At 48.9% G+C, this 19,765-nt stretch overlaps 1 protein-coding gene across 2 annotated transcripts in view; it reads left to right on the top strand.

The window, feature by feature from the left end:
* The window catches only part of NBL1 (NBL1, DAN family BMP antagonist), a 56,892-nt gene that overhangs the window by 16,656 nt on the left and 20,471 nt on the right, over positions 1-19,765 (top strand). The gene's annotated exons all lie outside the window — the stretch shown is intronic.

The raw sequence follows: 19,765 nt of genomic DNA, 5'->3' as shown, positions 1-19,765 counted from the left end.
ACTGCTCCTATGTACAAGAATATAACTACTATAATACTGCCCCTATGTACAAGAATATAACTACTATAATACTGCCCCTATGTATAAGAATATAACTACTATAATACTGCTCCTATGTACAAGAATATAACTACTATAATACTGCCCCTATATACAAGAATATAACTACTATAATACTGCCCCTATGTACAAGAATATAACTACTATAATACTGCTCCTATGTACAAGAATATAACTACTATAATACTGCCCCCTATGTAAAAGAATATAACTACTATAATACTGCCCTCTATGTACAAGAATATAACTACTATAATACTGCCCCTATGTACATTTCCGTAGCTGCATATTACACGTAGATAATGAACAGTTTGCTATTTTTTTTTTCATGATTTCCAACTTTAGAGCCAAGATTTTTGAAAACAACAAGTTGATAATTTCCACATTTTATTTTGGGGAAATGACTGCAGGGAGTTTCGGTCATGGGAATCAGGTTGAGGCTGGAGTGTGAGATGTGACGGGAAGGCCGGGGGATGTAGTTGTGCTGCACATCTGTGCTGAGCGCGGCGGTTCGGTGCCTTCTGGGAGTGTGGGGTGTAATGGGGTACATCCTGTTCCATCCCAGCACAGCAGACGGGATTAATGTGGTTTATAAATGGGGAAGATAGAACAGATGCGCTCTGGACAGCTTGGATACTTTTTATTTTCTTTGTGCATTCTCCAGTTTTTTGGACTATTCCCTCCGCTGTGCACGGACGAGGCTGGTAGGTGTCAAGGAACTTTTTCAAAGTGAAGATAAAGGTTTTTCTAGAAAAGAGAATGAAGAGCAAAAAATTATTTATTATGACTTCATTAAAATAAAAAATAACATTATAACAATAGCATAGGCATAAAAAATAGCTGACACGTTTTGAGTGGTGTGTACGGCTCCCAGTCTCCCGTTCCCAGTGGTGTGTACGGCTCCCAGTCTCCCATTTCCAGTGGTGAGTACAGCTCCCAGTCTCCCATTCCCAGTGGTGTCTACGGCTCCCAGTCTCCAGTTCCCAGTGGTGTGTACGGCTTCCAGTCTCTCGTTCTCAGTGGTGTGTATGGCTCCCAGTCTCTCGTTCCCAGTGGTGTGTCCGGCTCCCAGTCTCCCATTCCCAGTGGTGTGTACTGCTCCCAGTCTCCCATTCCCAGTGGTCTGTACTGCTCCCAGACTCCCATTCCTAATGGTGTGTACGGCTCCCAGTGTTCTGTTCCCAGTGGTTTGTCCAGCTCCCAGTCTCCCATTCCCAGTAGTGTGTACGGCTCCCAGTGTCCCGTTCCCAGTGATGTCTACGGCTCCCAGTCACCCAATCCCAGTGGTGTGTCCGGCTCCCAGTCTCCTGCTCCCAGTCTCCCGTTCCCAGTCTCCCGTTCTCAGCCTCCCGTTCTCAGTGGTGTGTACATCTCCCAGTCTCCCGTTCTCTGTGGTGTGTGCGGCTACCAGTCTCCCATTCCCAGTGGTGTGTACGGCTCCCAGTCTTCCGTTCTCAGTGGTGTGTACGGCTCCCAGTCTCCCGTTCCCAGTACTGTGTACGGCTCCCAGTCTCTCATTCCCAGTGGTGTATCCGGCTCCCAGTCTCCCGTTACCCATAGTGTGTACGGCTCCCAGTCTCCCGTTCCCAGTAGTGTGTATGGCTCCCAGTCTCCCATTCCCAGTGGTGTGTACGGCTCCCAGTCTCCTGTTCCCAGTAGTGTGTACTTCTCCCAGTCTCCCCTTCCCAGTGGCGTGTACGGTTCCCAGTCTCCCGTTCCCAGTGGTGTGTACTGCTCCCAGTCTCCCGTTCCTAGTGGTGTGTACGGCCCCCAGTCTCCTGTTCCCAGTAGTGTGTACGGCTCCCAGTCTCCCATTCCCAGTGGTGTATACGGCTCCAAGTCTCCGGTTCCCAGTGGTGTGTACTGCTCCCAGACTCCCATTCCCAGTGGTGTGAACTGCTCCCAGACTCCCAATCCTAATGGTGTGTACGGCTCCCTGTCTCCCGTTACCAGTAATGTGTACGGCTCCCAGTGTTCTGTTCCAAGTGGTTTGTCCAGCTCCCAGTCTCCCATTCCCAGTGGTGTGTACGGCTCCCAGTCACCCGATCCCAGTGGTGTGTCCGGCTCCCAGTCTCCCGTTCCCAATCTCCCGTTCCCAGTGGTGTGTACGGCTCCCAGTCTCCCGATCCCAGTGGTGTGTCCGGCTCCCAGTCTCCTGCTCCCAGTCTCCGGCTCCCAGCCTCCCGTTCCCAGCCTCCCGTTCTCAGTGGTGTGTACGGCTCCCAGTCTCCCGTTCTCAGTGGTGTGTGTGGCTCGCAGTCTCCCGTTCCCAGTGGTGTGTACGGCTCCCAGTCTTCCGTTCTCAGTGGTGTGTACGGCTCCCAGTCTCTCGTTCCCAGTGGTGTATCCAGCTCCCAGTCTCCCGTTACCAGTAGTGTGTACGGCTCCCAGTCTCCCGTTCCCAGTATTGTGTTTGGCTCCCAGTCTCCCATTCCCAGTGGTATGTACGGCTCCCAGTCTCCTGTTCCCAGTAGTGTGTACTGCTCCCAGTCTCCCCTTCCCAGTTGCGTGTACGGTTCCCAGTCTCCCCTTCCCAGTGGTGTGTATTGCTCCCAGTCTCTCGTTCCCAGTGGTGTATCCAGCTCCCAGTCTCCCGTTACCAGTAGTGTGTACGGCTCCCAGTCTCCCGTTCCCAGTATTGTGTTTGGCTCCCAGTCTCCCATTCCCAGTGGTATGTACGGTTCCCAGTCTCCTGTTCCCAGTAGTGTGTACTGCTCCCAGTCTCCCCTTCCCAGTGGTGTGTACAGCTCCCAGTCTCCCGTTGTCAGTGGTGTGTCCGACTCCCAGTTTCCTGTTCCCAGTAGTGTGTACTGCGTCCAGTCTCCCGTTTCCAGTGGTGTGTATGGCTCCCAGTCTCCCGTTCCCAGTGATGTGTACGGCTCCCAATCTCCTGTACCCAGTGGTGTGTCCGGCTCCCAGTCTCCCGTTCCCAGTGGTGTGTACGGCTCCCAGTCTTCCGTTCCCAGTAGTGTGTACGGCTCCCAGTCTTCTGTTCCCAGTAGTGTGTACGGCTCACAGTCTCCAGTTCCCAGTGGTGTGTACGGCTCTGTCATGAATCCACACCGCTGCCACCAATTTGTCACGATTCACACCGTGACCGTCACCCCTACGTCACGGATCGGGGTGACTTTAGGCCAACAGATGGCTATCACATGTGCAGGGGGGCTTATCTTAGTTTTCCCTCCACTGCTACACTGTGATGAAAAAACACACAAGACTATTGACCTCTTAAGGTACCTTCACACTAAACGATATCGCTAGCGATCCGTGACGTTGCAGCGTCCTGGCTAGCGATATCGTTTAGTTTGACACGCAGCAGCGATCAGGATCCTGCTGTGATATCGCTGGTCGTTGAACAAAGTTCAGAACTTTATTTGGTCGTCAGACCGGCATGTGTTGTGAATTTGGATTCTGGGCTCCCCCGGTGGCTACTGGTGGAATTGAACTTGTGTCATCATCTTTCCTGTTCACCTGTTCTCATCAGATCTGGGTGTCGCTATATAACCTGGCTTCTCTGTTAGTTGCTTGCCGGTCAACAATGTTATCAGAAGCCTCTCTGTGCTTGTTCCTGCTCCCAGACATCTACTAGATAAGTTGGACTTTCGTCCTTGTTTGTTTTTGTTTTTTGGTTCCAGTTCACAGCTGCAGTTTCGTTACTGTGTCTGGAAAGCTCTTGTTGATCAGGAATTGCCACTCTGGTATTATGAGTTAATGCCAGAGTCCTAAAGTAATTTCTGGATGGTGTTTTGTTAGGGTTTTCTACTGACCATGAAAGTGTGCTTTCTGTCTTCTGCTATCTAGAAAGCGGACCTCAAATTTGCTAAAACTATTTTCCTGCTGCGTTTGTTATTTCATCTAAAATCACCGCCAATATATGTGGGGGGCCTCTGTCTCCTTTTTGGGCATTTCTCTAGAGGTGAGTCAGGTCTTATATTTCCCTCTGCTAGCATTATTTAGTTCTCCGGCCGGCGCTGGGCATATAGGGATAAAAAGTAGGACATGCTACCTGGCTACTTCTAGTTGTGCGGTAAGGTTTAGTTCATGGTCAGTACAGTTACCATCTTCCAAGAGCTTGTTCCTATATAGGCTTATGCTAGTTCTCTGGCCATGGAGATCATGACAGTTTGACCGGCCCACTAAAGGGTTAAAATCCTTGGCTGAGAAAGGAGAGAAATAAGAAGTCTGCTGAGAGTTTTTTTTTTTTTTTTGTGCTCTTAATTGGATCACTTGCCAGTCTGTCTATGCTGCAGTCTTTCTTTTTTTTCTCTCTCCTTCTAATCTTTGAATGGCTCTGTGTGCACCTGTCTATAATGGATCTTCAGAGTGTAACTGCAGGTTTGAATAATCTCGCCACGAAAGTACAAAGTTTGCAAGATTTTGTTGTTCATGCTCCGGTATCAGAGCCGAGAATTCCTTTGCCGGAATTCTTCTCAGGGAATAGATCTGGCTTTCAGAATTTTAGAAATAATTGCAAGTTATTTTTGTCCCTGAAATCTCGTTCTGCTGGAGACCCTGCACAGCAGGTTGGGATTGTGATTTCCTTGCTCCGCGGCGACCCTCAAGACTGGGCTTTTTCATTGGCACCAGGGGATCCTGCGTTGCGCAATGTGGATGCGTTTTTTCTGGCCTTGGGGTTGCTCTATGAGGAACCTCATTTGGAACTTCAGGCAGAAAAAACTTTGATGTCCCTATCGCAGGGGCAAGATGAAGCTGAAATTTACTGCCAAAGATTCCGTAAATGGTCTGTGCTTACTCAGTGGAATGAGTGTGCCTTGGCGGCTACTTTCAGAGAGGGTCTCTCTGATGCCATTAAGGATGTTATGGTGGGGTTCCCTGTGCCTGCGGGTCTGAATGAGTCCATGACAATGGCCATTCAGATCGATAGGCGTCTGCGGGAGCGCAAACCAGTGCACCATCTGGCGGTGTCCACTGAGAAGACGCCAGAAAGCATGCAGTGTGATAGAATTCTGTCCAGAAGCGAGCGGCAGAATTTTAGACGGAAAAATGGGTTGTGTTTCTATTGTGGGGATTCTACTCATGTTATATCAGCGTGCTCTAAGCGTACTAAAAAGCTTGATAAATCTGTTTCCATTGGCACTTTACAGTCTAAATTTATTTTGTCTGTGACCCTGATTTGCTCTTTGTCATCTATTACCACGGACGCCTATATCGACTCTGGCGCCGCTTTGAGTCTTATGGATTGGTCCTTTGCCAATCGTTGTGGGTATGATTTAGAGCCTTTGGAGACTCTTATTCCTCTGAAGGGGATTGACTCCACCCCATTGGCTAATAATAAACCACAATACTGGACACAAGTAACTATGCGTATTAATCCGGATCACCAGGAGACTATTCGTTTTCTGGTGCTGTATAATCTACATGATGATTTGGTGCTAGGATTGCCATGGCTGCAGTCTCACAACCCAGTCCTTGACTGGAGAGCTATGTCTGTGTTGAGCTGGGGATGTAGGGGGACTCATGGGGACGTACCTTTGGTTTCCATTTCATCATCTATTCCCTCTGAAATCCCTGAGTTCCTGTCTGATTATCGTGACGTCTTTGAAGAACCCAAGCTGGGTTCACTACCTCCGCACCGTGAGTGCGATTGTGCTATAGATTTAATTCCGGGTAGTAAATACCCAAAGGGTCGTTTATTTAATCTGTCTGTGCCTGAACATGCTGCTATGCGAGAATATATAAAGGAGTCCTTGGAAAAGGGACATATTCGTCCATCGTCATCTCCCTTAGGAGCCGGTTTTTTCTTTGTGTCAAAAAAAGACGGCTCTTTGAGACCATGTATTGATTATCGGCTTTTGAATAAAATCACGGTTAAATATCAATACCCATTGCCGTTGCTGACTGATTTGTTTGCTCGCATAAAGGGGGCCAAGTGGTTCTCTAAGATTGATCTCCGTGGGGCGTATAATTTGGTGCGGATCAGGCAGGGGGATGAGTGGAAAACCGCATTTAATACGCCCGAGGGCCACTTTGAGTATTTGGTGATGCCTTTTGGTCTTTCTAATGCCCCTTCAGTCTTCCAGTCCTTTATGCATGATATTTTCCGCGATTTTTTGGATAAATTTATGATAGTGTATCTGGATGATATTCTGATTTTTTCGGATGACTGGGACTCTCATGTCCAGCAAGTTAAGAGGGTTTTTCAGGTTTTGCGGTCTAATTCTCTGTGTGTCAAGGGTTCTAAGTGCGTATTTGGGGTTCAGAGAATTTCCTTTTTGGGATATATTTTTTCTCCCTCTTCCATTGAGATGGATCCTGTCAAGGTTCAAGCTATTTGTGATTGGACGCAGCCCTCTTCTCTTAAAAGTCTTCAGAAATTTTTGGGCTTTGCCAACTTTTATCGTCGATTTATTTCTGGTTTTTCGGATGTCGTTAAGCCATTGACCGATTTGACTAGACAGGGTGCTGATGTTGCTAATTGGTCCCCTGATGCTGTGGAGGCCTTTCAGGAGCTTAAGCGCCGTTTTTCTTCTGCCCCTGTGTTGCGTCAGCCTGATGTGGCTCTTCCTTTTCAGGTTGAGGTCGACGCTTCTGAGATCGGAGCTGGGGCAGTGTTGTCGCAGAAAAGTTCTGACTGCTCCGTGATGAGGCCTTGTGCCTTCTTTTCCCGTAAATTTTCGCCCGCTGAGCGGAATTATGATGTTGGGAATCGGGAGCTTTTGGCCATGAAGTGGGCGTTTGAGGAGTGGCGCCATTGGCTTGAGGGGGCCAGACATCAGGTGGTGGTATTGACTGACCACAAAAATTTGATTTATCTTGAGACCGCCAGGCGCCTGAATCCTAGACAGGCGCGCTGGTCATTATTTTTTTCTCGGTTTAATTTTGTGGTGTCATACCTACCGGGTTCTAAGAATGTTAAGGCGGATGCCCTTTCTAGGAGTTTTGAGCCTGATTCACCCGGCAACTCTGAGCCCACAGGTATCCTTAAGGATGGAGTTATTTTGTCAGCCGTTTCTCCAGACCTGCGGCGGGCCTTGCAGGAGTTTCAGGCGGATAGACCGGATCGTTGTCCGCCTGATAGGCTGTTTGTTCCTGATGATTGGACCAGTAGAGTCATCTCTGAGGTGCATTCTTCTGCATTGGCAGGTCATCCTGGAATTTTTGGTACCAGGGATTTGGTGGCAAGATCCTTCTGGTGGCCTTCCCTGTCACGAGATGTGCGAGGCTTTGTGCAGTCTTGTGACGTTTGTGCTCGGGCCAAGCCTTGTTGTTCTCGGGCTAGTGGATTATTGTTGCCCTTGCCTATTCCTAAGAGGCCTTGGACGCACATCTCGATGGATTTTATTTCAGATCTGCCTGTTTCCCAGAAGATGTCTGTCATCTGGGTGGTGTGTGACCGTTTTTCTAAGATGGTCCATTTGGTTCCCCTGCCCAAATTGCCTTCTTCTTCCGAGTTGGTTCCCCTGTTTTTTCAAAATGTTGTTCGTTTGCATGGTATTCCTGAGAATATCGTTTCTGACAGAGGAACCCAATTTGTGTCTAGATTTTGGCGGGCATTCTGTGCTAGGATGGGCATAGATTTGTCTTTTTCGTCTGCTTTTCACCCTCAGACTAATGGCCAGACCGAGCGGACTAATCAGACCCTGGAGACATATCTGAGGTGTTTTGTGTCTGCTGACCAGGATGATTGGGTTGCTTTTTTGCCATTGGCGGAGTTCGCCCTCAATAATCGGGCCAGCTCTGCCACCTTGGTGTCCCCGTTTTTCTGTAATTTGGGGTTCCATCCTCGATTTTCCTCCGGTCAGGTGGAATCCTCGGATTGTCCTGGAGTGGATGCGGTGATGGAGAGATTGCATCATATCTGGGGGCAGGTGATGGACAATTTGAAGTTGTCCCAGGAGAAGACTCAGCTTTTTGCCAACCGTCACCGTCGTGTTGGTCCTCGGCTTTGTGTTGGAGATTTGGTGTGGTTGTCTTCTCGTTTTGTCCCTATGAGGGTCTCATCTCCTAAGTTTAAGCCTCGGTTCATCGGTCCGTATAAAATATTGGAGATTCTTAATCCTGTTTCCTTCCGTTTAGACCTCCCTGCATCCTTTTCTATTCATAACGTTTTTCATCGGTCGTTATTGCGCAGGTATGAGGCACCGGTTGTGCCTTCCGTTGAGCCTCCTGCTCCGGTGTTGGTTGAGGGTGAGTTGGAGTACGTTGTGGAGAAAATCCTAGACTCCCGTGTTTCCAGACGGAGACTCCAGTATCTGGTCAAGTGGAAGGGATACGGCCAGGAGGATAATTCTTGGGTCACTGCATCTGATGTTCATGCCTCCGATCTGGTTCGTGCCTTTCATAGGGCCCATCCTGATCGCCCTGGTGGTTCTGGTGAGGGTTCGGTGCCCCCTCCTTGAGGGGGGGGTACTGTTGTGAATTTGGATTCTGGGCTCCCCCGGTGGCTACTGGTGGAATTGAACTTGTGTCATCATCTTTCCTGTTCACCTGTTCTCATCAGATCTGGGTGTCGCTATATAACCTGGCTTCTCTGTTAGTTGCTTGCCGGTCAACAATGTTATCAGAAGCCTCTCTGTGCTTGTTCCTGCTCCCAGACATCTACTAGATAAGTTGGACTTTCGTCCTTGTTTGTTTTTGTTTTTTGGTTCCAGTTCACAGCTGCAGTTTCGTTACTGTGTCTGGAAAGCTCTTGTTGATCAGGAATTGCCACTCTGGTATTATGAGTTAATGCCAGAGTCCTAAAGTAATTTCTGGATGGTGTTTTGTTAGGGTTTTCTACTGACCATGAAAGTGTGCTTTCTGTCTTCTGCTATCTAGAAAGCGGACCTCAAATTTGCTAAAACTATTTTCCTGCTGCGTTTGTTATTTCATCTAAAATCACCGCCAATATATGTGGGGGGCCTCTGTCTCCTTTTTGGGCATTTCTCTAGAGGTGAGTCAGGTCTTATATTTCCCTCTGCTAGCATTATTTAGTTCTCCGGCCGGCGCTGGGCATATAGGGATAAAAAGTAGGACATGCTACCTGGCTACTTCTAGTTGTGCGGTAAGGTTTAGTTCATGGTCAGTACAGTTACCATCTTCCAAGAGCTTGTTCCTATATAGGCTTATGCTAGTTCTCTGGCCATGGAGATCATGACAGGCATGTATCGTCGTGTTTGACACCAAAAGCAACGATACCAGCGATGTTTTACACTGGTAACCAGGGTAAACATCGGGTTACTAAGCGCAGGTCCGCGCTTAGTAACCCGATGTTTACCCTGGTTACCAGTGTAAAATGTAAAAAAAACAAACAGTACATACTCACCTTCGCATCCCCCGGCGTCCGCTTCCCACACTGACTGAGCGCCGTAAAGTGAAAGTGAAAGTACAGCACAGCGGTGACGTCACCGCTCTGCTGTTAGGGCCGGCGCTCAGTCAGTGCAGGAAGCGGACGCCGGGGGATGCGAATGTAAGTATGTACTGTTTGGTTTTTTTACATTTTACGCTGGTAACCAGGGTAAACATCGGGTTACTAAGCGCGGCTCTGCGCTTAGTAACCCGATGTTTACCCTGGTTACCCGGGGGCCTCGGCATCGTTGGTCGCTGGAGAGCGGTCTGTGTGACAGCTCTCCAGCGATCAAACAGCGACGCTGCAGCGATCGGCATCGTTGTCGCTATCGCAGCGTCGCTTAATGTGAAGGTACCTTTAGTTTACAGCAGGGGATTATTTTAGTTATCCCACATACCACGAACTGCAGGGATTTATGTATATCCCGCTTACAGTTCCATTTGAAACTTGCAGCTCTCTGGCGCCCCTCTTACTCTCAGGTCATATTAGGTACTGCACCTAGGGTAATTAGTCACCAGAAAGGCTGCCTGCTATGTACTGGCTATTGGGCTGCAGCGATGCGATAGAACTACTCCCACTCAGGCAGGAACAATAATTATCAACGCCGCAGTCGCTACGACTCCCAACTACCCAGTACAAAGGTATGCCGCCACCAGCTTCGATTAAACGGGTCCGAAGCTAACCCAAAACAGTAGCGTAATTCCCTTCAGAAGACTTAGGATACGTTTTAGAGCATGAAGATCGAAAACTAGTAATTTATATATTTTACTCCAAAAGAAGGCTGTGTTTATAAAAAGGCAAATAAGGTGTTACAATATAAGACAATTGAAAATATGTACGAGGTAATTATAAAATAAAGGGATTAAATGAGAAAGGTAAAACTCACATGTTCTCAGTCCATTTCAGGCAAAACCATGCTGGTGGGCGGGACCCCAAATGTCCCAGTGCATCAGGAGGTCTGGATAGGAACAGCTCCTCAAGAAAGACTCTCTAAGACTCCGGCTGGGTTAATGGTAAAGACTTTTAAGCTCCAGCCTCGTGACATCACTAAAGGGGTTGAGTTAAGATCACCCTTCTCTTTCCTCAGCTGTACAGTTTTATCCAACCATTCTTATGATTGTCATATCTTCGCTGGAAAATCTGGCATAGTCATAACACACCCCTCATTCATCTTGTATTCAGATTTGCTCTCTATAGATACTAAATTCGGGCTAGTAGAGACACTCCGTTCCAGAGAAATCTGTACTCTGTCCCTGTTTGAACTAGAGGCTCATGCTTAGTGTGGCTGATAAATCCGCCGATGGAGATTCGCAAAATGGATTCCTTATTTTCTTAGCCAAAATCGTTGGTCCAATATCTTACAATATTGGAACAAAGGACTTCATGGATTTTGGGAAACTTCTTTACCAGTTCTAGCTGCTTATAGATGGGAGGAGAGATGAGGAAGTTGCTCAAAGCCTGGAATTTACGACTAGAGCAATAAAACCTTTTCTACACATCCACATCTCAGCAAACACAAACACAGAGAGAAGGGTTTTTTTTAGCCAGCAGCATGGGTCTGACAGGCAAAGATACAAAATTATATTATATTTCATACAGTCTCGTGACAGGCTCCCATTCTCCTGTTCCCAGTAGTGTGTACGGCTCCCAGTCTCTCATTCCCAGTGTTGTTTACTGCTCCTAGTCTCCCGTTCCCAGTGGTGTGTACGGCTCCCAGTCTCCCGTTCCCAGGGATGTGTACGGCTCCCAGTCACCCGATCCCAGTGGTGTGTCCGGCTCCCAGTCTCCCGTTGCCAATCTCCCGTTCCCAGTAGTGTGTACGGCTCCCAGTCTCCCGATCCCAGTGATGTGTCTGGCTCCCAGTCTCCTGCTCCTAGTCTCCCGTTCCCAGTCTCCCGTTCCCAGCCTCTCTTTCCCAGCCTCCCGTTCTCAGTGGTGTGTACGGCTCCCAGTCTCCCGTTCCCAGTAGTGTGTACGGCTCCCAGTCTCCTGTTCCCAGTAGTGTGTACGGCTCCCAGTCTCCCATTCCCAGTGTTGTTTATGGCTCCCAGTCTCCCGTTCCCAGTGGTGTGTCCGGCTCCCAGTCTCCCTTTCCCAGTGGTGCGTACGGCTCTCAGTCTCCTGTTCCCAGTGGTGTGTACGGCTCCCAGTCTTCCGTTCCCAGTAGTGTGTCCGACTCCCTGTCTCCCTTTCCCAGTGGTGCGTACGGCTCCTAGTCTCCTGTTCCCAGTGGATGTGTACAGCTCCCAGTCTCCCGTTCCCAGTGGTGTGTACGGCTCCCAGTCTCCCCTTCCCAGTGGTGTGTACGGCTCCCAGTCTCCTGTTCCCAGTAGTGTGTACGGCTCCCAGTTTCCCATTTCCAGTGTTGTTTACGGCTCCCAGTCTCCCGTTCCCAGTGGTGTGTTCGGCTCCCAGTCTCCCGTTCCCAGTAGTGTGTCCGGCTCCCAGTCTCCCTTTCCTAGTGGTGCGTACGGCTCCCAGACTCCCGTTCCCAGTAGTGTGTACGGCTCCCAGTCTCCCGTTCCAAGTAGTGTGTACAGCTCCCAGTCTCCCGTTCCCAGTAGTGTGTACGGCTCCCAGTCTCCCATTCCCAGTAGTGTGTACGGCTCCCAGTCTCCCGTTCTCAGTAGTGTGTACGGCTCCCAGTCTCCCATTCCCAGTGTTGTTTATGGCTCCCAGTCTCCCGTTCCCAGTGGTGTGTCCGGCTCCCAGTCTCCCTTTCCCAGTGGTGCGTACGGCTCTCAGTCTCCTGTTCCCAGTGGTGTGTACGGCTCCCAGTCTTCCGTTCCCAGTAGTGTGTCCGACTCCCTGTCTCCCTTTCCCAGTGGTGCGTACGGCTCCTAGTCTCCTGTTCCCAGTGGATGTGTACAGCTCCCAGTCTCCCGTTCCCAGTGGTGTGTACGGCTCCCAGTCTCCCCTTCCCAGTGGTGTGTACGGCTCCCAGTCTCCTGTTCCCAGTAGTGTGTACGGCTCCCAGTTTCCCATTTCCAGTGTTGTTTACGGCTCCCAGTCTCCCGTTCCCAGTGGTGTGTTCGGCTCCCAGTCTCCCGTTCCCAGTAGTGTGTCCGGCTCCCAGTCTCCCTTTCCTAGTGGTGCGTACGGCTCCCAGACTCCCGTTCCCAGTAGTGTGTACGGCTCCCAGTCTCCCGTTCCCAGTAGTGTGTAAGGCTCCCAGTCTCCCGTTCCAAGTAGTGTGTACAGCTCCCAGTCTCCCGTTCCCAGTAGTGTGTACGGCTCCCAGTCTCCCATTCCCAGTAGTGTGTACGGCTCCCAGTCTCCCGTTCTCAGTAGTGTGTACGGCTCCCAATCTCCTGTTCCCAGTGGTGTGTCCAGCTCCCAGTCTCCTGTTCCCAGTAGTATGTACGGCTCCCAGTCTCCCGTTCTCAGTTGTGTGTATGGCTCCCAATCTCGTGTTCCCAGTGGTGTGTACGGCTCCCAGTCTCCCGATTCCAGTGGTGTGTCCGGCTCCCAGTCTCCTACTCCCAGTCTCCCGTTCTCAGTCTCCCTTTCCCAGCCTCCCGTTCTCATTGGTGTGTACGGCTCCCAGTCTCCCGTTCTCAGTGGTGGTTGCGGCTCCCAGTCTCCCGTTCCCAGTGGTGTGTACGGCTCCCAGTCTTCCGTTCTCAGTGGTGTGTACGGCTCCCAGTCTCCCGTTACCAGTAGTGTGTACGGCTCCCAGTCTCCCGTTCCCAGTAGTGTGTATGGCTCCCAGTCTCCTGTCATGGTTCCCAATGGCAAGGGAACGTAAGAAACATATAAGTAACGAACGAGCTCTCGGGTGATGGAAACTCGAGTTGACCGTGAGCTAAATCTACCACACAACTAACAGTAGCCAGGGAGCATACCTACGGCTTCCTATATGCCACGCGCCAGCCGGAGGACTAACTACGCCTGGTAGAGGAAGAAACAGACCTGGCTTACCTCTAGGGAAATACCCCAAAAAGATGATAGCAGCCCCCCACATGTAATAACGGTGAATTAAGAGGAAAAGACATACACAGTATGAAAGTAGATTTAGCAAAGAGAGGTCCACTTACTAGATAGCAGAAGGATACAAAAGAGGACTTCACGGTCAACTGAAAACCCTTTCAAAAACCATCCTGAAATTACTTTAAGACTCCTGTGTCAACTCATGACACAGGAGTGGCAATTTCAGCCCGCAAGAGCTTCCAGCTACAAAGAATTACAAAAACTGCAAACTGGACAAAAGGTACAAAACAAAAGGACAAAGTCCACTTAGCTGATCAGCAGACTAGTAGCAGGAACATGCAACCGAAGGCTCTGGTTACAATGATGACCGGCAAGGAAATGACTGGAGAGCAAGGCTAAATAGGAAACTCCCAAACACTGATGGAAGCAGGTGAACAGAAGCAGCAAAGTGCAAACAAGTCACCAGTACCACCAGCAACCACCAGGGGAGCCCAAAAAGCGGATACACAACAGTACCCTCCCCTTAAGGAGGGGGCACCGAACCCTCACAAGAACCGCCAGGGCGATCTGGATGAGCCCTATGAAAGGCACGAACCAAATCCGAGGCATGAACATCAGAGGCAGTTACCCAAGAATTATCTTCCTGACCATAGCCTTTCCATTTAACCAGATATTGAAGTCTCCGTCTGGAAATACGGGAGTCCAAGATCTTCTCTACGACGTACTCCAATTCACCCTCCACCAGCACAGGAGCAGGAGGTTCAGTAGAAGGAACCACCGGTACCTCATATCTCCGCAACAACGACCGATGGAACACATTATGGATAGCGAAAGATGCCGGGAGGTCCAAACGAAAGGAAACAGGGTTAAGAATCTCCAAAATCCTATAAGGACCGATGAACCGAGGCTTAAATTTGGGAGAAGAAACCCTCATAGGGACAAAACGGGAAGACAACCACACCAAGTCCCCAACGCGAAGGTGGGGACCAACACGACGACGACGGTTAGCAAACTGCTGAGTCCTCTCCTGGAACAATTCCAAATTATCCACCACTTGTCCCCAAATCCGATGCAACCGATCCACCACCGCATCCACTCCAGGACAATCCGAAGATTCAACCTGACCAGATGAAAAACGCGGATGAAACCCTGAATTGCAAAAGAAAGGAGAAACCAAAGTGGCAGAACTAGCCCGATTATTAAGAGCAAACTCCGCCAACGGCAGAAAGGCAACCCAATCATCCTGATCCGCAGACACAAAACACCTCAAATAAGTCTCCAAAGTTTGATTAGTTCGCTCCGTCTGGCCATTGGTCTGAGGATGGAATGCAGACGAAAAGGACAAATCAATGCCCAACCTGGCACAGACTGCCCGCCAAAATCTAGACACGAACTGGGTACCCCTGTCAGAAACGATGTTTTCCGGAATACCATGCAAGCGAACCACATTTTGAAAAAACAGAGGGACCAACTCAGATGAGGAAGGCAACTTAGGCAATGGCACCAAATGAACCATTTTAGAAAAACGGTCACACACCACCCAGATGACAGACATCTTCTGAGAAACAGGGAGATCCGAGATAAAGTCCATAGAGATGTGCGTCCAAGGCCTCTTCGGAATAGGCAAGGGCAACAACAACCCACTAGCCCTAGAACAACAAGGCTTGGCCCGAGCACACACATCGCAAGACTGCACAAAAACACGCACATCTCGAGACAGGGAAGGCCACCAGAAGGATCTAGCCACCAAATCTCTGGTGCCAAAAATTCCCGGATGACCTGCCAGAGTAGAAGAATGAACTTCCGAGATGACTCTAGTGGTCCACTCGTCAGGAACAAACAGTCTACCAGACGGACAACGATCAGGTCTATCCGCCTGAAATTCTTGCAAAGCACGTCGCAAATCTGGAGAGACAGCAGACAAAACCACTCCATCCTTAAGGACACCAGCAGGTTCAGAATTCCCAGGAGAGTCAGGCTCAAAACTCCTAGAAAGAGCATCTGCTTTCACATTCCTAGAACCCGGTAAGTACGAGACCACAAAATTAAACCGGGAAAAGAACAACGACCAACGTGCCTGTCTAGGATTCAGGCGCCTGGCAGACTCCAAATAAATTAAATTCTTGTGATCAGTCAAAACTACCACCTGATGTCTGGCACCCTCAAGCCAATGACGCCACTCCTCAAATGCCCACTTCATGGCCAAAAGCTCCCGATTACCAACATCATAGTTTCGCTCGGCGGCCGAAAATTTTCGCGAAAAGAACGCACAAGGTCTCATCACTGAGCAGTCGGAACTTTTCTGCGACAAAACCGCCCCCGCTCCGATCTCGGAAGCATCGACCTCAACCTGAAAGGGAAGAGAAACATCAGGCTGGCGCAACACAGGGGCAGACAAAAAGCGGCGCTTAAGCTCCCGAAAGGCCTCCACGGCAGCAGGGGACCAATTGGCAACATCAGCACCCTTTTTAGTCAAATCCGTCAGAGGTTTAGCAACGCCAGAAAAACCAGCTATAAATCGACGATAAAAATTAGCAAAGCCCAAGAATTTCTGGAGACTCTTCAGAGAAGTAGGCTGCGTCCAGTCGTAAATAGCCCGAACCTTGACAGGGTCCATCTCAATAGAAGAAGGGGAAAAAATATACCCCAAAAATGAAATTTTTTGAACCCCAAAAACACACTTTGAACCCTTTACACACAAAGAATTCTCCCGCAAAACCTGAAAAACCCTCCTGACCTGCTGAACATGAGACTCCCAGTCATCAGAAAAAAATCAAAATATCATCCAAGTACACAATCATAAATTTATCCAAATATTCCCGGAAAATATCATGCATTAAGGACTGAAAGACAGAAGGTGCATTAGAAAGGCCGAAAGGCATTACCAAATACTCAAAATGGCCCTCAGGCGTATTAAATGCGGTCTTCCACTCATCCCCCTGCTTAATTCGCACCAAATTATACACCCCACGAAGATCAATCTTAGAGAACCACTTAGCCCCCCTTATGCGAGCAAACAAATCAGTCAGCAAAGGCAACGGATACTGATATTTGACTGTAATTTTATTCAGGAGACGATAATCAATACAAGGCCTCAGAGAGCCATCCTTTTTAGAGACAAAGAAAAAAACGGCTCCTAAAGGTGATGAAGAAGGACGAATATGTCCCTTTTCCAGGGACTCCTTAATATACTCGCGCATAGCAGCATGTTCAGGTACAGATAGGTTAAACAAACGACCCTTTGGAAATTTACTGCCAGGAATCAGATCTATGGCGCAATCACAATCCCTGTGAGGAGGGAGTGAACCAATCTTAGGCTCTTCAAAAATATCACGATAATCAGACAAAAATGCCGGAATCTCAGATGGAATAGATGACGAAATGGACACCATAGGAGTGTCCCCATGAGCCCCCCGACATCCCCAGCTTAACACAGACATAGCCTTCCAGTCAAGGACTGGGTTATGAGACTGTAACCATGGTAATCCAAGCACCAAAACATCATGTAAATTGTACAACACAAGGAAGCGAATCACCTCCTGATGGTCTGGAGTCATACGCATAGTCACTTGCGTCCAGAACTGTGGTTTATTACAAGCCAAAGGTGTAGAATCAATACCCTTCAGAGGTATAGGGACTTCTAGAGGCTCTAAATCAAACCCACAGTGCCTGGCAAAGGACCAGTCCATAAGACTCAGAGCGGTGCCAGAGTCCACATAGGCATCCACGGTAATAACTGATAATGAACAAATCAAGGTTACAGACAAAATAAATTTGGACTGTAAAGTGCCAATTGAAATGGACTTGTCAACCTTCCTAGTACGCTTAGAGCATGCCGATATAACATGAGCAGAATCACCACAATAGAAGCATAACCCATTTTTACGCCTATAATTCTGCCGCTCGCTTCTGGACATAACTCTGTCACATTGCATTTTCTCTGGCGTCTCTTCAGAAGATACCGCCAAATGGTGCACGGGTTTGCGCTCCCGCAAACGCCGATCAATCTGAATTGCCATTGTCATGGACTCATTCAGACCTGTAGGCACAGGGAACCCGACCATAACATCTTTAATGGCATCAGAAAGGCCCTCTCTGAAATTTGCCGCTAAGGCGCACTCATTCCACTGAGTAAGCACAGACCACCTACGAAATTTTTGGCAGTATATCTCCGCTTCATCTTGCCCTTGAGATAGGACTATCAAAGCTTTTTCAGCTTGAATCTCCAAATTAGGTTCCTCATAAAGCAACCCTAAAGCCAGGAAAAACGCATCCACATTGAGCAACGCAGGATCCCCTGGTGCCAATGAAAATGCCCAATTTTGAGGGTCACCTCGCAGCAAAGAGATTACAATCTTAACCTGCTGGACAGGATCTCCTGAGGAGTGAGGTCTGAGAGAAAGGAATAATTTACAATTATATTTGAAATTCAAAAACCGAGATCTATCTCCGGAAAACACCTCTGGTGTAGGGATTTTAGGTTCAGAAATAGGAGCATGTATAACAAAATCTTGTAAATTTTGAACCTTCGTAGCAAGATTATTTAAACCTGCAGCCAAACTCTGAGGATCCATCTTTAAACAGGTGAGCTCAGAGCCATTCAAGGATTATAAGGAGAGAAAGGCAAAGGCTGTAATAAAAGCTGAAATACTACTGATCCAACTATGGAGCAAGCATAGAGGAAAAAGGGAAAAAAAAAAAAAAATTACAGACTTCTTTTTTCTCTCCTTTCTTCTGCCAATAAGTTTAACACGGGCCGGTCATACTGTCATGGTTCCCAATGGCAAGGGAACGTAAGAAACATATAAGTAACGAACGAGCTCTCGGGTGATGGAAACTCGAGTTGACCGTGAGCTAAATCTACCACACAACTAACAGTAGCCAGGGAGCATACCTACGGCTTCCTATATGCCACGCGCCAGCCGGAGGACTAACTACGCCTGGTAGAGGAAGAAACAGACCTGGCTTACCTCTAGGGAAATACCCCAAAAAGATGATAGCAGCCCCCCACATGTAATAACGGTGAATTAAGAGGAAAAGACACACACAGTATGAAAGTAGATTTAGCAAAGAGAGGTCCACTTACTAGATAGCAGAAGGATACAAAAGAGGACTTCACGGTCAACTGAAAACCCTTTCAAAAACCATCCTGAAATTACTTTAAGACTCCTGTGTCAACTCATGACACAGGAGTGGCAATTTCAGCCCGCAAGAGCTTCCAGCTACAGACAATTACAAAAACTGCAAACTGGACAAAAGGTACAAAACAAAAGGACAAAGTCCACTTAGCTGATCAGCAGACTAGTAGCAGGAACATGCAACCAAAGCCTCTGGTTACAATGATGACCGTCAAGGAAATGACTGGAGAGCAAGGCTAAATAGGAAACTCCCAAACACTGATGGAAGCAGGTGAACAGAAGCAGCAAAGTGCAAACAAGTCACCAGTACCACCAGCAACCACCAGGGGAGCCCAAAAAGCGGATACACAACAGTCTCCCATTCCCAGTGGTGTGTACGGCTCCCAGTCTCCTGTTCCCAGTAGTGTGTACTGCTGCCAGTCTCCCCTTCCCAGTGGCGTGTACGGTTCCCAGTCTCCCGTTCGCAGTGGTGTGTACTGCTCCCAGTCTCCCGTTCCTAGTGGTGTGTATGGCTCCCAGTCTCCCATTCCCAGTAGTGTGTACGGCTCCCAGTCTCCCATTCTCAGTGGTGTGTACGGCTCCCAGTCTCCCGTTCCCAGTGGTGTGTATGACTCCCAGTCTCCTGTTCCGAGTAGTGTGTATAACTCCCAGTCTCCCGTTCCCAGTGTTGTGTATGGATCCCAGTCTCCCGTTCCCAGTGTTGTGTATGGATCCCAGTCTCCCGTTCCCAGTGGTGTGTACGGCTCCCAGTCTCCCATTCCTAGTAGTGTGTCTGGCTCCCAGTCTCCCTTTCCCAGTGGTGTGTACGGCTCCCAGTCTCCTGTTCCCAGTAGTGTGTACGGCTCTGTGAGTAAAATGTATGTCACAATAATGTAAAAACCATAGCTGACGGATTTTTGCTCTTCTGACCATGGTCCCAAAAACACATGGCAGACACTGGGTAATTTGAAGCTATTGTGTGAGCAGGGTGTGGCTTTAAACTGCAGGTGACCAATCCTGCAAAGTCACCTGTGGTCCCTCCCGTCTTAGTCACGAATGTCTTTAGGCCCCGTCTCACATAGCGAGATCGCTAGCGAGATCGCTGCTGAGTCACAAGTTTTGTGACGCAACAGCGACCTCAGTAGCGATCTCGCTATGTGTGACACGTACCAGCGATCAGGCCCCTGCTGTGAGATCGCTGGTCGTGTCGGAATGGCCTGGACCTTTTTTTGGTCGTTGAGGTCCCGCTGACAGCGCTGAATCGGTGTGTGTGACACCGATCCAGCGATGTCTTCACTGGTAACCAGGGTAAACATCGGTTTACTAAGCGCAGGGCCGCGCTTAGTAACCCGATGTTTACCCTGGTTAC

The sequence above is a fragment of the Ranitomeya variabilis genome, chromosome 4 (assembly GCF_051348905.1).
Source record: "Ranitomeya variabilis isolate aRanVar5 chromosome 4, aRanVar5.hap1, whole genome shotgun sequence".
Taxonomy (NCBI): domain Eukaryota; kingdom Metazoa; phylum Chordata; class Amphibia; order Anura; family Dendrobatidae; genus Ranitomeya; species Ranitomeya variabilis.
The sequence above is the reverse complement of the archived record's forward strand: the minus strand, read 5'-3'. Positions and strand labels throughout refer to the sequence as shown.